Here is a 13724-nt window from a genome sequence, read left to right on the forward strand (position 1 = left end):
TGGCATCCTCACCCTACAGTAATGCAAAGTTTGCTAGGTGCCGTAGTGCTCACAAAACATACATTAGCTATTGAAGAATGTCATATTGTAGGGCCATAAGACACTCTAGAAACCAACTAATTCTCTAAAGCCCCAATGCCTTCATCTTACAGATCATGTAAGTGAAGCCCGAACTCACAGGAACCTCAAGATCTTCTTGAGGGTAAGATTGAGTCTTATCATCACATCATCACAAGCCTGGGCATAATCCTTGGGACGTCAAAAATATTAAATACATCAAGTTTGTGAGGGTGAATGGTGAACTAATTAAATGACTGTTGGATTTTCTAGCTCCCACATCCAATACCAGATCCAGAATGAGACAATTTGACACCAGAGTGACCTTTGGTCCTTCCAACAGGTGAATGTGGACCCTGGGGTATTTCAGTTGTTCCAGACAACCGCACATTGTGTCTGTTTTCCTATTATCTGTAGCAACACTGAACAGGAACAGGATTTTTAAAAAATGAACAAAAGGCATTGCTGTTTTAATTTTTCTTTTTTTTTTTTTAAGATTTTATTTATTTATTTGACACAGAGAGAGGGAACACAAGCAAGGGGGAGTGTGAGAGGGAGAAGCGGGCTTCCTGCTGAGCAGGGATCCTGATGCAGGGCTCAGTGCAGGGCTCGATCCCAGGACCCTGGGATCATGACCTGAGCCGAAGGCAGATGCCCAACCACTGAGCCACCCAGGCGCCCCTAATTTTTCTTTTTTAATTACTGATATTGAGCAACTTTTCTCATATTTATTGGGAAACAGTCTTTCTTCTGTCAATTCGGAACGTACTTCTTCATTGTGTTCTATCTTTCAATGCTACTGTTCAGAAATACTATTCATCCTCATGTTTGATCTCTGTGTGAAACCTTTCTGTCTTTGACTGGAGACTTGTATGCTCTTTTCTTCATTCCCAGCATTCTGAAATTTCATTTCATGATTATGTATTTTGGGTAGGCTCTATTTTGAGCAATTGGTTAAGGCCATCCCATCTGAAAACTTGTATCATTCAGTGGTAGGAAAGTTTCTCTGAATTATTTCTTTGATAGTCTTCCCTTGTCTTTGTTCGTTTCTGCCTCGCATTCTGGAACTCCTCTTGTTTAGATCCCCTTCCTGGACCAGTCTACATATCATCTCTCTCTCCTGTTTTCTCCCTATTTCCTGGTAAATTTCCTCCACTGTATCTTCCAATCCTTCTTCCATTGGGTCTTTCAACTCGGTGATGGTATTTTTAATTTCTAAGAAATCCTCTTTACTCTCTAAATGCTCTTTTTCTTAGAGCAACCTGTTCTTACTCTGTTAACACTGCATCTTCTCTTAGCCCTCTGAAGATACTGATGGCTCTTTTGAAATTATCTTTTCCCTGGGCCTTCCAAGTAGCTTTTTCCTGTTTGTCTTGGTTTCTAATATTATATACTTTGCTCTTTGGCTGTTAGAATATGAAATCAAAAAGCAGATTGGAAGCTCTGAATGCCTGTGTGAGACTTGTCAACCATGGTCTTCACTTTGAGAAACTCTGACCATTTCTTTAGGAAACTCCCTGACATCAATATCTTTGTCTCTTCTCTTGGTCGGTACATTTCCCTGCCTGGAGGAGTCCGGTCTATCTTGCCTTCAGAATGTCTGTCTGGCTGCCAGCATTCTGGCTGCTCATCTGGAGAAGAAAGCTGAAAGTCTCATACCCGTTGTGTCAACTTGCATTTACCTCCCCTCTTCTCAGCAAAATATCCCCACATTCAACTTGTTCTGGTACCTTCTGTTTTGTTCTCTGCAGGAAAACAAACAACTCTAGTCCAGTTTGGGGGTGGGGGTGGGGCGGGGAGAAAGCAGTAAAAAGGCTCTGTGGAGACTGGGGAGGGCATATTGGAGTTCTAATTTCTTAAACAGACTAGGAACCAATTCTCTCTGGCTTTTAGCTTCACTTTTTCATCCACTTTTATAGGTTCCTGATATGTCCAGTTCCTCAGACTTTGAGAGGTTTGTAGTGTAAATCAGATTGCTTCTTGATTTTCTCCTCTGCCAGGTTAGGATTTCGAGGAGCTGCTCAGTCAGCTGCCATTATCCATCTGCTTTGCGATCCTAACATTGGCTATTGCTTTTTCTGCCCTCTGGTCTTGAGGAACTCTGCAAAAATCAAACAAAGAAAAACACCTTTACTCTCATTTTTGTAGGATTTCAGGAGGGAGTGGACGTTAGATATGTGTGTCCAATCTGGTATCTTTAATGGTGGTCTTCATTTATTCTTTCAGATGAACCTGAGAACCGGTTTGTTTTGCTAAAAACATATCTGTCATTAACCCACTCACTCCCACCAAAGGTCAAACTCTTCATTTTATCCATTACTTCTACTTCGGTTTGTTTATCAATTAATTTCTAGTTTTATATTTATTATTTTCTTTCCTTTCCTTTTGATTTGTTTTCTGGTTATTTTTATTATGAGCTTGAATTGAATGCTTTGTCTCTTATTAAATAATAGAGGCATTGAATCCTGAATTTTCTTCAGTGTATGACTGTGGCCAAATTCTGTAGTTGTTAATATCTAATATTCCCATTGCTGTTCGATTTTAAGGAGCTTGTAATTTCAATTTTGATTTTCTTACTGACAGGACTTATTTAGAAGAGCAGTCTTAAGTTTCCAAATGGGATTAATTTTGTTAGCTTTTTACTTATTAATGCTTAACCTTGCTTCACTGAACATGAGAGAAAGTAGAACTATAAAATTTTACTAAAATTATTTTTATGTTATGCTTCTCCTATTTAAGAAAATTATTTTTTGCCTTTAAACTTCATAACTCCCTTATGAAAATTCTGTAAGTTTAACTGTAAAGTTTATGTAGCATAATGGAGATAATGTTTTTAAAAATACGTACCTGCTTTGTCTTCTGCCTTTCCGCACATGTAAGCCCAAGGTGTTCATCTGCCACCAAGAGATGTTGGAAAATGAGAATTATTAAGATTCATTTGTGGAGAAGAAATGTAATGATGAACAAAGAGTTTTCAGTTTCTGACATTTAAATGGCATTTTGCAAGAAGACAATAGGCAAATATGCTTGAAAGTCTGTTGAAAACAAAGACGTGTCTAAATTCCTTTGCTTCTACTTGATATATCAAATGCTAGACTGGGACCACAAAGCAGTAATTCTCCCAAAGTTCATAGAAAATAGTTTTGTCCACCAGGAGGGATTAGCCAAGAAATTGGAACCAGCAAGGTGGCTGATGTTAAGCAGAGGAAGTGAAAGAGGAGTTTGTCTGTTCTGGTCCTGGGGCAGGGGGGAACAGTTGGAAAAGCGAGACAAAGAGGCCAGGGGGGATTGGGACATAGGAGGAGGGAGTCAAATGGGTGTCTGATTTTGCTTGGAGCCTTGGCTTGGTGAGGGAATCATGCTAAGATGATGATGGGGCCTCTCCCCCCGCCACCCCCGCCCCCAGGGCCATAGAAGAAGCCTGACTGAGGTGCAGAGTGGCTCTGCTCTAGGGAGGGATGGCCATGTGGTTACACAACAGGAGGGTCTAAATCTGTGGCCTTCACCCCTGTTCACACGTCAAGGGGTGGGGGGTGCAGAGCTGAGAAGGAGCAGACAAGGGGCAGGCTGGGGGTGGATTGCTGAGCTCAGCTGGAAGGGACGAGGGCCGATCGGTTGTCAGATATGGAGCTCTCAGAAAACGCTTCCAACGTTGCTCTGTGCTGCATCTGGCATTTGGTATTGCAAGTGAGAATTCTGATGCGAGTCTGATTCTCTTTCCTTTGCAGGCAAACTATACTTTGTATCTATTTTGGAAAATGCTTATTTTATCCTGAGAAATCAAATATATGTTTTTCAAGTTGTTTCCACTTTTTCAATAATCCTGCCAAACATTTGTGAGGCATTCTGACTCAGAATTCACAGAATTCTTAAACATGGGGAAATTTTCTTTTGGGATTTGTTTTGTTTTTGCTTATCCTCCATCTGCTTGCTGGTTTCCTAGGACTCCTATTCATGAATATGGGGTCTCTTTGGTCTCTTCTTTCTGTCTCGTCTCTTCTTTTAGAAATTCCCTTCCTTGGTCTTTTTGCTTTGCACCCTGGAAGAATTATTTACCCTTCTAAATCATTATTTCCACTTTGGGGAATGTTTTCCCCATCAGTGTTTCTAATAAGTTAAACATTTTTGACAATTATGGTTTTTTCTTATTTCCAAGAAGTCTTTCTTATTTTTGTAAATAGTCCTTTCTTATGACAAGATTGATTTATTACTGCAATATCCCTGAAATGAACAAGAAGACACATGCTTAAATATTGTTTCTGCATTAATTCTGTCTTCTTGGAGCCATTTATCGACTATTCAGTGTAGCATCATAGCTTCAAGTGGCTGATCCTGCTCAAGTCCTATTCTTGCTCCCTGTCTCCATTTTTAAAAAATATTTTATTTATTTATTTGAGAGAGAGCATGAGAGAAAGAGAGCATGAGAAGGGGGAGGGGCAGAAGGAGGGACAGAAGCAGACTCCCCGCTGAGCAGGGAGCCCGATGCAGGACTCAATCCCAGGACCCTGGGATCATGACCTGAAGGCAGACACTTAACCAACTCAGCCACCCGGGTGCCCTCCGTTTTCACATGTGATGCCACAGCCTAGTTGTTTTGTTGGAGATACGGGCTCTGTTAGTATTCACGTTGGTCTGACTGCAGGAGGCCCTAGCTTAGGTACAGGGAGGATGTTGGGGTGATTTTATCTCTTGGGAGCTAAAGGGGATCCTCCTGAGCTTTGGAAGCCTGTGGGGATTATTCTCTTCCCACGATGCCCCAGGGAATTCTGGGCACGTAAGTTTCCCCTGCAGGAGACCTGAGGGGAAAGCACCAGAGCTGTAGAGGGCGCTCATCTCTGGTTTTCGTGGTGAGAGAGCATCCTCCTTCCACATTAGCTGAGCTTCCTGGGTGAGGAGAGAGGAAAGGGATGAGGATCGAGACAACATGTGTCTAGGCTGCACTCTTGCTCACAAGTGCGTGATCATTAATAATTGGGGTTGGGAGGGACTGAGGCATACCACCCTCAGTGGAGTATATTATTATATAATCCATTTTATGCAGTCATAGTTTAGAAAGAGGAAATCCTTGTTTCCCTTACTAGGTAATAATAATTTCCTACCCAAAGTCCATCAACACCTGAAAACTGTTCTGCAGGGGAAAGAGGTTGGAAAGTAAAGTCTCCTAGAATTTGGAGCTATGATGAAATGTAACAGGATGGTGTTCATGAACAAAGAAAAGATTTAAAATTGCAAGGAAAGAACTGCACTTAAATGGCCATATTTCATGAAGCATGTGTGGGCTGTTAAAACCTGTACATACACTACCTGCCTTCAAGACTTACTATAAAGCTATAATAACTAAGACAGCCTGCTATGGGTGAGAGAACAGACAAATAGACCAATGGAACAGAATAGAGAGCCTAGAAATAGACCCACACAAGCATACACAGTCAATTGATTTTTGACAAAGGAGCAAGTGCAATTCAATGGGGGAAAAGATCATCTTTTCAATAAACAGTGCCAGAATGGGACATCCTCATGCCAAAAAAAAAAAAAAAAAAAGAGTGAATCTCAACGTAGATCTTGCACCTTTCACAAAAATTAACTCAAAGGGATCATATACCTAATAATAAAACTTGAAACTATAAATCATCTAGAAGATAACACAGGGGAAAATCTATGTGACCTTAGGTTTGGCAGTGAACTTTTAGATTCAACACCAAAAGCTTGATCCATGAGAAAAAACAAAAAACAAAAACTGGTAAGTTGGACTTCACCAGATTTTAAACTTTTGCTCTGCAACACACATGGTTAAAAGGATGAAAAGACAAGCCACAAACTGGGAGAAAGTATTTGCAAAACACCTATCTAATAAAGGACTTCTATCCAAAGCATGCGATGAACTCTAAAAACGGAGCAATAAGAAAACAATCCACTTTTTAAATGGGCAAAATATCTGCACAGACACCTCTCCAAAGAAGATACACAGGTGGCAGATGAGCATATGAAAAAGTGCTCCTCCTCATACGTCACTGAGGAATTGCAAGTTAAAATTAACCACGAGATACCAACACACACATTTTGGAATGACTAAAATCCAAACACTCACAAGAGCAAATGTCCGCAAGGATGTAGAGCTGTAAGAACTCTCGTTGCTGGTGGGAACACAAAATGGTGCAGTCACTTTGGAAGACAGTTTGACAGATTCTTACAAAGCTTAACGTAGTCTTAAGACATGCTCCAGAAATCCTTGGTATTTACCCAAAAGAGTTGAAAACTTCTGTCCACTCAAAACCGGTATACTAATGTTTATAGCAGCTTTATCCATAGTTGGGAAAAGCTGGAAGCAACTAAGATGTCCTTTAATAGGGGAATGGATAAACAAACTGAGGTACACCCATACAATGGAATATTATTCAGTGATAACAATTAATTAGTTATCAAGTCATGAAAGGACATGGAGGAAACTTAAATACATACTGCTAAGTGAATAAAGCCAATCGGAAAAGGCCACCTTTTTGCTATATGATTCCAACCATATGATTTTTCTGGAAAAGATCTATAGAGAGAGTAGATAATCAGTGGTTCTCAGAAGTTTGAGGGAAGCGGGAGGGATGAATAAATGGAACCCAGGGGATTTTTACGGTAATGAAACTATTCTGTATGATACTGGAATGGTGGATACCTAACATGAGGCATTTGTCAAAACCCATAGAGCTTACCACACAGAGTGGACCCTAATGTAAAATGCAGATGTTAATTAATAATAGTGCATCCGTATTGGTTCATTAATGGTAACAAATGTAGCACACTAATGTACTAATGCAAGATGTTAATAATCAGGAAATGGTAAGCAGAGAAGGGATATGTGGAAACCCTCTGAACTTTCTGTTAAATTTTTTGTAAATCTAAAACCGCTGTGAAAAATAGTCTATAAATTAAAACAGAACAAAACTGTACCTTCCCACCCATTCCCTGCCCTTCAAATTTTTCCAAGTGAAAACGGATTCAAATGAAATACTGAAGGAGCAAGAAGGAACACAGAAGTCTTTCTGGATGTATTGGCTGTCTCTTTGGTAATGCCTGCACTCCCGACCTGGCTAAGTATTCAGGTGATTTGTCTTGCCTCTTCATTTGGACGGCATGTTCTTTAAGGTATTTCATTAGGTATCTTGCATGTAGTAGATTCTTGACAGCTACTAGTTAAATCAACTTAATCTTATACCAGTTCTTCAAATTACTTTTGATATCTCAAGCCCAAAGATGATACATTAGCAAATACACTGCCATCAGCATGGAAAGAATTAAGACATAACATTATCCTGTTGGCCTTAACTTCCCATGAGTTTTCTACTGGCAAAACATTTTTAGGGCGCCTGGGTGGCTCAGTTGGTTAAGCGACTGCCTTCGGCTCAGGTCATGATCCTGGAGTCCCTGGATCGAGTCCCGCATCGGGCTCCCTGCTCGGCAGGGAGTCTGCTTCTCCCTCTGACCCTCCCCCCTCTCATGTACTCGCTCTCTCTCATTCTCTCTCTCTCAAATAAATAAATAAAAAAAAAAAAAAAAACAAAAAAAAAACAAAAAACATTTTTACATGGCTTTCTTCAAATGAATTGTCCAGCCCAATTAAAGGATGGCCTTTTAATAATTCAGAAATAATGTTTTATATTGTGAAGTGACAGGAGAAAAGGAACTGGTCAATGCGACAAAAAACAAAGGGGGGGGGGGATGGGACGCCTGGGTGGCTCAGTCGGTTAAGCGTCTACCTTCGGCTCAGGTCATGATCCCAGGGTCCTGGGATCGAGTCCCACATCGGGCTCCTTGCTCAATGGGAAGCCTGCTTCTGCCTCTGCCAGCCACTCCCCCTGCTTGAGCTCTCTCTCTCTCTCTCTGACAAACAAATAAATAAAATCTTTTTTTTTTTTTTTTAAAGATTTTATTTATTTGTTTGTCAGAGAGAGACACAGCGAGAGCAGGAACACAAGCAGGGGGAGTGGGAGAGGGAGAAGCAGGCTTCCCGCTGAGCAGGGAGCCCAATGCGGGGCTCGATTCCAGGACCCTGGGATCATGACCTGAGCCGAAGGCAGACGCTTAACGACTGAGCCACCCAGGCGCCCCAATAAATAAAATCTTTAAAAACAAAACAAAACACAACTGTAGAGGTCTTTAAACTCCCTGGGCTTCAATCCATAAAGAAAATAAATATTGATTATTTAACTAATTATAATGTTTATTTTGAAGAACAAGATAAAATGGTATACTTGGTGTGGCAGGCTGAATAATGCCTCCCCTCCCCACCCCATCCCAAGATGTCCACATCCTAATCTCGGGAACCTGTGGATATGTTATTTTATAGGGCAAAAGGAACTTCACAGATACGATTAAGTTAAAAATCTTGAGAGGGAAGATTATCTTGGGTTATCAAGGTAGGCCTGATGTGATTACAGGGTCCCTGTAAGAGGGAAGCAGGGGGCTCAGAGTCCAAGACAAGGGGGTGTGATTGATAGAGGCAGTGGGGCAGGAGGAGAGAGTTTTGAGGATTTTCCATGATGGCCTTGAAGATGGAAGACCGAGAGCCTCTCCCAAGGAATGTAGGAATTTCAAAGAACGCCAAGGAAGGTAGGCATCCTTCAGAAGCTAGTGAAGGCAAAGAAATTGATTCTCTCCCGAAGTGCCTACAAGGCCACAACCCTGCTGGTATATTGACTTTACACCAGTGACACTGATTTTGGACTCCTGACCTCCAGAACTATAAGATAATAAATTTTAGCCACTATTTCGTGCTAAATTATTACAGCAGCCATAGGAAACTCATACACCCAGGCAGAGACAATCCATCTTGTAATAGTTTTCACTCTGGAACAAGCTGATTTTAAATGAAGAAAACAACAATAAACAACAAAAGGGTGTGTGTTTGTGTGTGTGTGTGTGTGTACATGAAAATACATCCAGTCGACCCAGGGACTCCAGGAAATTGAAACGCTGCTGGGGAAGGACTAGTAGATATCCAGGAGTCTTGGATTCTACATCGGGAAACAACTCATGCCCAACTAAAAGGAGTTGATTTAGAATGATTGGACTTAGATTAAAATCAAGAAAAATGCAAATATTTGTGACTCTTTGTAGATCAGATTTTTAAAGGAAAATGCCAATTAGTGGAAGAATTAAATGTGGCTGAGATGTCCAATCCCATGAGCTGGAGACCAGGAGACTATATTTGGCAGATGTCCCCTTTACACCATAGTAAAGTCTTGATTTCATTTCTGAATGATGAGAATGGACAAATCCAGCCTGCAGAAGATGTTTTTTAAGGGAGCTCACTACTTTTTCTTTTTTTAAGATTTTATTTATTTATTTGAGAGAGAGAGAGAGAGAACACAAGCAGGCAGAGGGGCAGAGGGAGAGGGAGAAGCAGACTTCCAGCTGAGCAGGGAGCCCAACACGGGGCTTGATCCCAGGACCCTGGGATCATGACCTGAGCTGAAAGTAGACGCTTAACCAACTGAGCCACGCAGGCACCCCAGGAGCTCGCTCCCTTAAGAAGCACCAGTTTCTTCTTCCAGTTGGAGACAAAAGAAATATACATTACCTCAAGTTCAATAGGTAGGAGAAAGGAGAGGAGCAACAAGGGAAAGTTTAGGTGTGGAAACTATACTGGGAGGGTTAAACCAGATGTGTAGTAGGAGCAATCAGGAACCTCAGAAGATGAAAGGACACATCTGACTCAGAAAAGGAATTGAAGGATCCAAGCGGGAGCCAGGCTGGGGTGAACCCAACACACTCATTCAGTTAGGGCCCTACCTCCAGGTGACAAGGTACTTCTAAACACCAGCAGACTTAGAACTGATTTTCTTGGTTCTGCTTTGCTTCACATATATTATATGGCCACACCCTGAGAAGACACAGGTCATTAGTGAAGGGTTTTGCTGCAGAGGAGGGAGGCAGGAGAAGTTTGGATAGAAAAGCAGGATTCATTTTCAAAGAGCAAACATATAAAGGAGAGATCCTTCTAAGCATTAAGAGCTTGATTTGCTGGTATTGATTTTCCCAAGATAAAGTTAAACACATGAATAATTAATAAGACACATGCTGTACATTTAGCTCATCAGAAAATTCTTTTTATGATAAAAATTAAAAAGGCGCATGTGGGTTAATCGTTTTTCCAAATACAATTTAGCACACCATTAAAGACAATGAGCATGCAAATGGTAGAGTTTGAATGTCAGAATCTTTGGAGTAATAAGGTATTTGGAGAAATGAGAACTCAAGGTGTGAAAGGAGAGTGACTTTGTTGAAGATTAACACAGTGAAATTATCTTACTTAATCTCCTTACTGATTATTTTTATAGTGAGTGGAATTGCCATTCAAAATGCCTCCCTGCTGATTATGTTTTAATTTTGCTTCATATAATTTTAAATATCTTCTGGGAAGAGGAATTATGCAAGAGTTCACAATGATCTATATCTAAACTAGATCTAAAACAGGAATCTTTCATTTTTTATACAACTGTCAATTGTCAAAATGCTGGTTTTTCTCTAGAAGCATTAAACCAGAGTGAAAGTGAACTTATTGCCAAGTTAGGAATGCCTGAATTCAACTGCAATAGCAAAAGGATTATGTGTGTAGAACATTATAATTTATCTGGCATACATGTGACGAGTCAGACAAGAGTTGACGTTCACATTCTGGATTTTGCCTTCCCCCAGTCTTGCCCATCCCAGTAAAAGAGCACCACCACCCACCTCCTTGTCCAAGACCTTAAAGTTTTGTCTGGGCCAGGGGTTCCAAGCTTGGCTTCCATATTCAATCAGCAAGGTTGCTGGATCTCCCTAAAAAACACATCACCAATCCACCTCATCATGGGAGCTCACAAGCCACCATCATCTTTTCAGGAGAATACTACAAAACCCTTGAAATCAGGCTCTTGTCCATCATTCACCACACTACTGTTTAAAAAACTTTCAAATTGTCCCTCTTCTGATTAAAATTCTCCATTGGCTTCCCACTGATTACATTTAAAACACAAGCCAAACTCTTTATCAAAGGCTGCAAAATGTTGAACTAGTCATTTATCGATTGTATTTTGAGAAATTAGCTTTATTGAAGTATAATTTATATATAATAAAATTTACCAGTTTTAAGGGTACAATTCAATGAGCTTTGACAAATATACTCATGATATAGAACACCATCAACCCAAAAAATTCCTTTCCGGTCCCTTACAGTTAATCTCCTCCCCCAATCCCCTGGCAATTTTTTTCTGGAAAGGGCTAGAAAGTAAATAATTTAGGTTTGGCACTCCAAAGAGTTTCTATCACAACTACTCAAAAGCAGCCATAATACGTAAATCGCAATACATAAATGAGCACAGTTGTGTTCCAATAAAAAAAAGTTTTTTTAACAATTTGCCTTTTTTTTTTTTTTTTAAGATTTTATTTATTTGACAGAGAGATAGCGAGAGCAAGAACACAAGCAGGGGGAGTGGGAGAGGGAGAAGCAGGCTCCCTGCTGAGCAAGGAGCCCGATGCAGGGCTCTATCCCAGACCCTGGGATCATGACCTGAGCCCAAGGCAGGCACTTAACAACTGAGCCACCCAAGCGCCCCTCCAATTAAAATTTTATTTACAAAATAGGCATCAGGCCAGATTTGGCACACAAGTGATAGTTTTCCAACCACTGATTTATAGTTATAAGATTTTGAAAAATGTTGTTGATTATTTCTTAAATATGTTTTCAGTCCCTGTCTCCTTAGCCCTCCTACTGGGACTTCAATTACACATATTTTAGATCGTTTAATATTGTCCTGAAAGTCATTGATGCTTTATTCTTTTTTCGTTTTGTTTTTAATATCTCCGTACTGCCTGGATAGCTTCTACTGCTATGTCTCCAAAGTTGAGCTTTCCTGCTTTAATGTCACCCAATATGTTTTTCATTTCAGATGCTGTATTTTTAATCTCTTGACGTTCCATTAGGGTCTTTTTTACATCATCTATTTCTCTCCTCTTTATGATCTTGTTTTTCTCTCCTTTTTGAATACGTGGACTGTATTTATAAGAGCTGCTAGTTGCAGCATCTCCACTTTATGGGTCTATTTCTATTTCTACTGATTATGGGTCATATTCCATTTACTTTCATGTCTAGTAATTTTTTTTAAGATTTTATTTTTAAGTAATCTCTATACCCAATGTGAAGCTTGAGTTTACGACCTTGAGATCAAGAGTCACACGGACTAAGCCAGCCAGGCGCCCCTCTAGTAATTTTTTCTTATTGGATACTAGATGTTGTGAATTTTATGTATGGATTGCAGGTTTTGTTGTATTCCTTTACATTCTGGTTCACAGTTAGAGTACTTGTACTCAGTTGGATTCTTTTGAGGTTTGCTTTTGATCCTTGTTGGTGTGGGTCTAGAACAGCCTTTAGTCTACAGCTAATTTTGCTTCACTACTAAGTTGACATCCTTCTGAGGATTCTATCCATGCCTTGTGTTTCGTAAGACTTTTCCACTTGGCTATTAAAGGCTCTGAGACTCTTCTGCCTTCTCCTTTCTGGTGGCTCTTTCCTTGGCTTTGGGTAATTTCCTCTCATGAATACTGAGCTCAACACTCAGCCAAAGACTTGAGAGGACACCTCTGCAGGTATCCTGTGCTGTCTCCAGGCATAGCCCTCTCTTCTCTGGACTATGACCCACAAATTCCATCCACACTTTGACCATCCTAAACTCTGATCTTGGACTCTTCAACTCAGAAAGACTTCCAGGGTCCAGGTTCCCCCCTCCCTGCACTTAAGCCTGGAAACGATCTCCCCGTCATAACCTAGTGCAATTGTAGGGATTGCCTTCTTTTTCCCCTTCTCTCAAGGATCACAGTTATAACTACAAGTTGTCCAAAATCTGAAAACCACTGTTTTATATATAATTTGTCCAGTTCTCTAATTGCTTAGGGCTGGAGTGTAAATCTCACCCTTTTTGCTCCATCATGACAGAAACTAGAATTCCCCTTGCATCTCTTTTTATCTTATCTTCTACTTCTTTCCCAGATTCCACACTGTGCTTGAGGTCTTGGTCTCTTTTTGCCCCTTGAATACACAAAACTCCCATTTGTTATACGCTCTATCTGAATGCTTTTTGTGCAGATTTTTGTTCACCACCGTCCACAGTTAGGTCTTAGTTCAAATGCTCAAATTTCTTTGGAGAGGACTTTTCTAAACATTTATACAATTGCAAAGTAACTCCCTACTGTTCCTGGCACTCACTCTATTTCCTTCATTGTACATACCACTCTGAAAACACCCTAGTTTATGTATTTGTTCACTAGTTTATTACTTTGGTCTCCCACCAAAATGGAAGCTTCGTGATGGCAATCTCTTTGCTTCCCTATTTCACTACCATAATCCCAGTTCCTAGATCAATAACCTGCAACACAATAGATGCTCAATAAATATTAGTTAAGTTGATATATACAATACTGAGGACATCCCAATATTCTATGGCTTTCTATACAATAGCTGATGCCTCTGATCATTTGAAAAAATTTATTTTTATATAAATTTTATTATATAAAGTCCTAAAGTTCATAATAGAATAAATTAACTGAATAGTGATATTGCAAGCAAATTTGGATGTTTATATTTAGGTGGAAGATCTGTCAAGGGCATCTCAAAAGCAGTCTTGCCTTGGGTGACAGGTTGG

This window comes from Halichoerus grypus, chromosome 4 (assembly GCF_964656455.1).
Source record: "Halichoerus grypus chromosome 4, mHalGry1.hap1.1, whole genome shotgun sequence".
NCBI lineage: Eukaryota > Metazoa > Chordata > Mammalia > Carnivora > Phocidae > Halichoerus > Halichoerus grypus.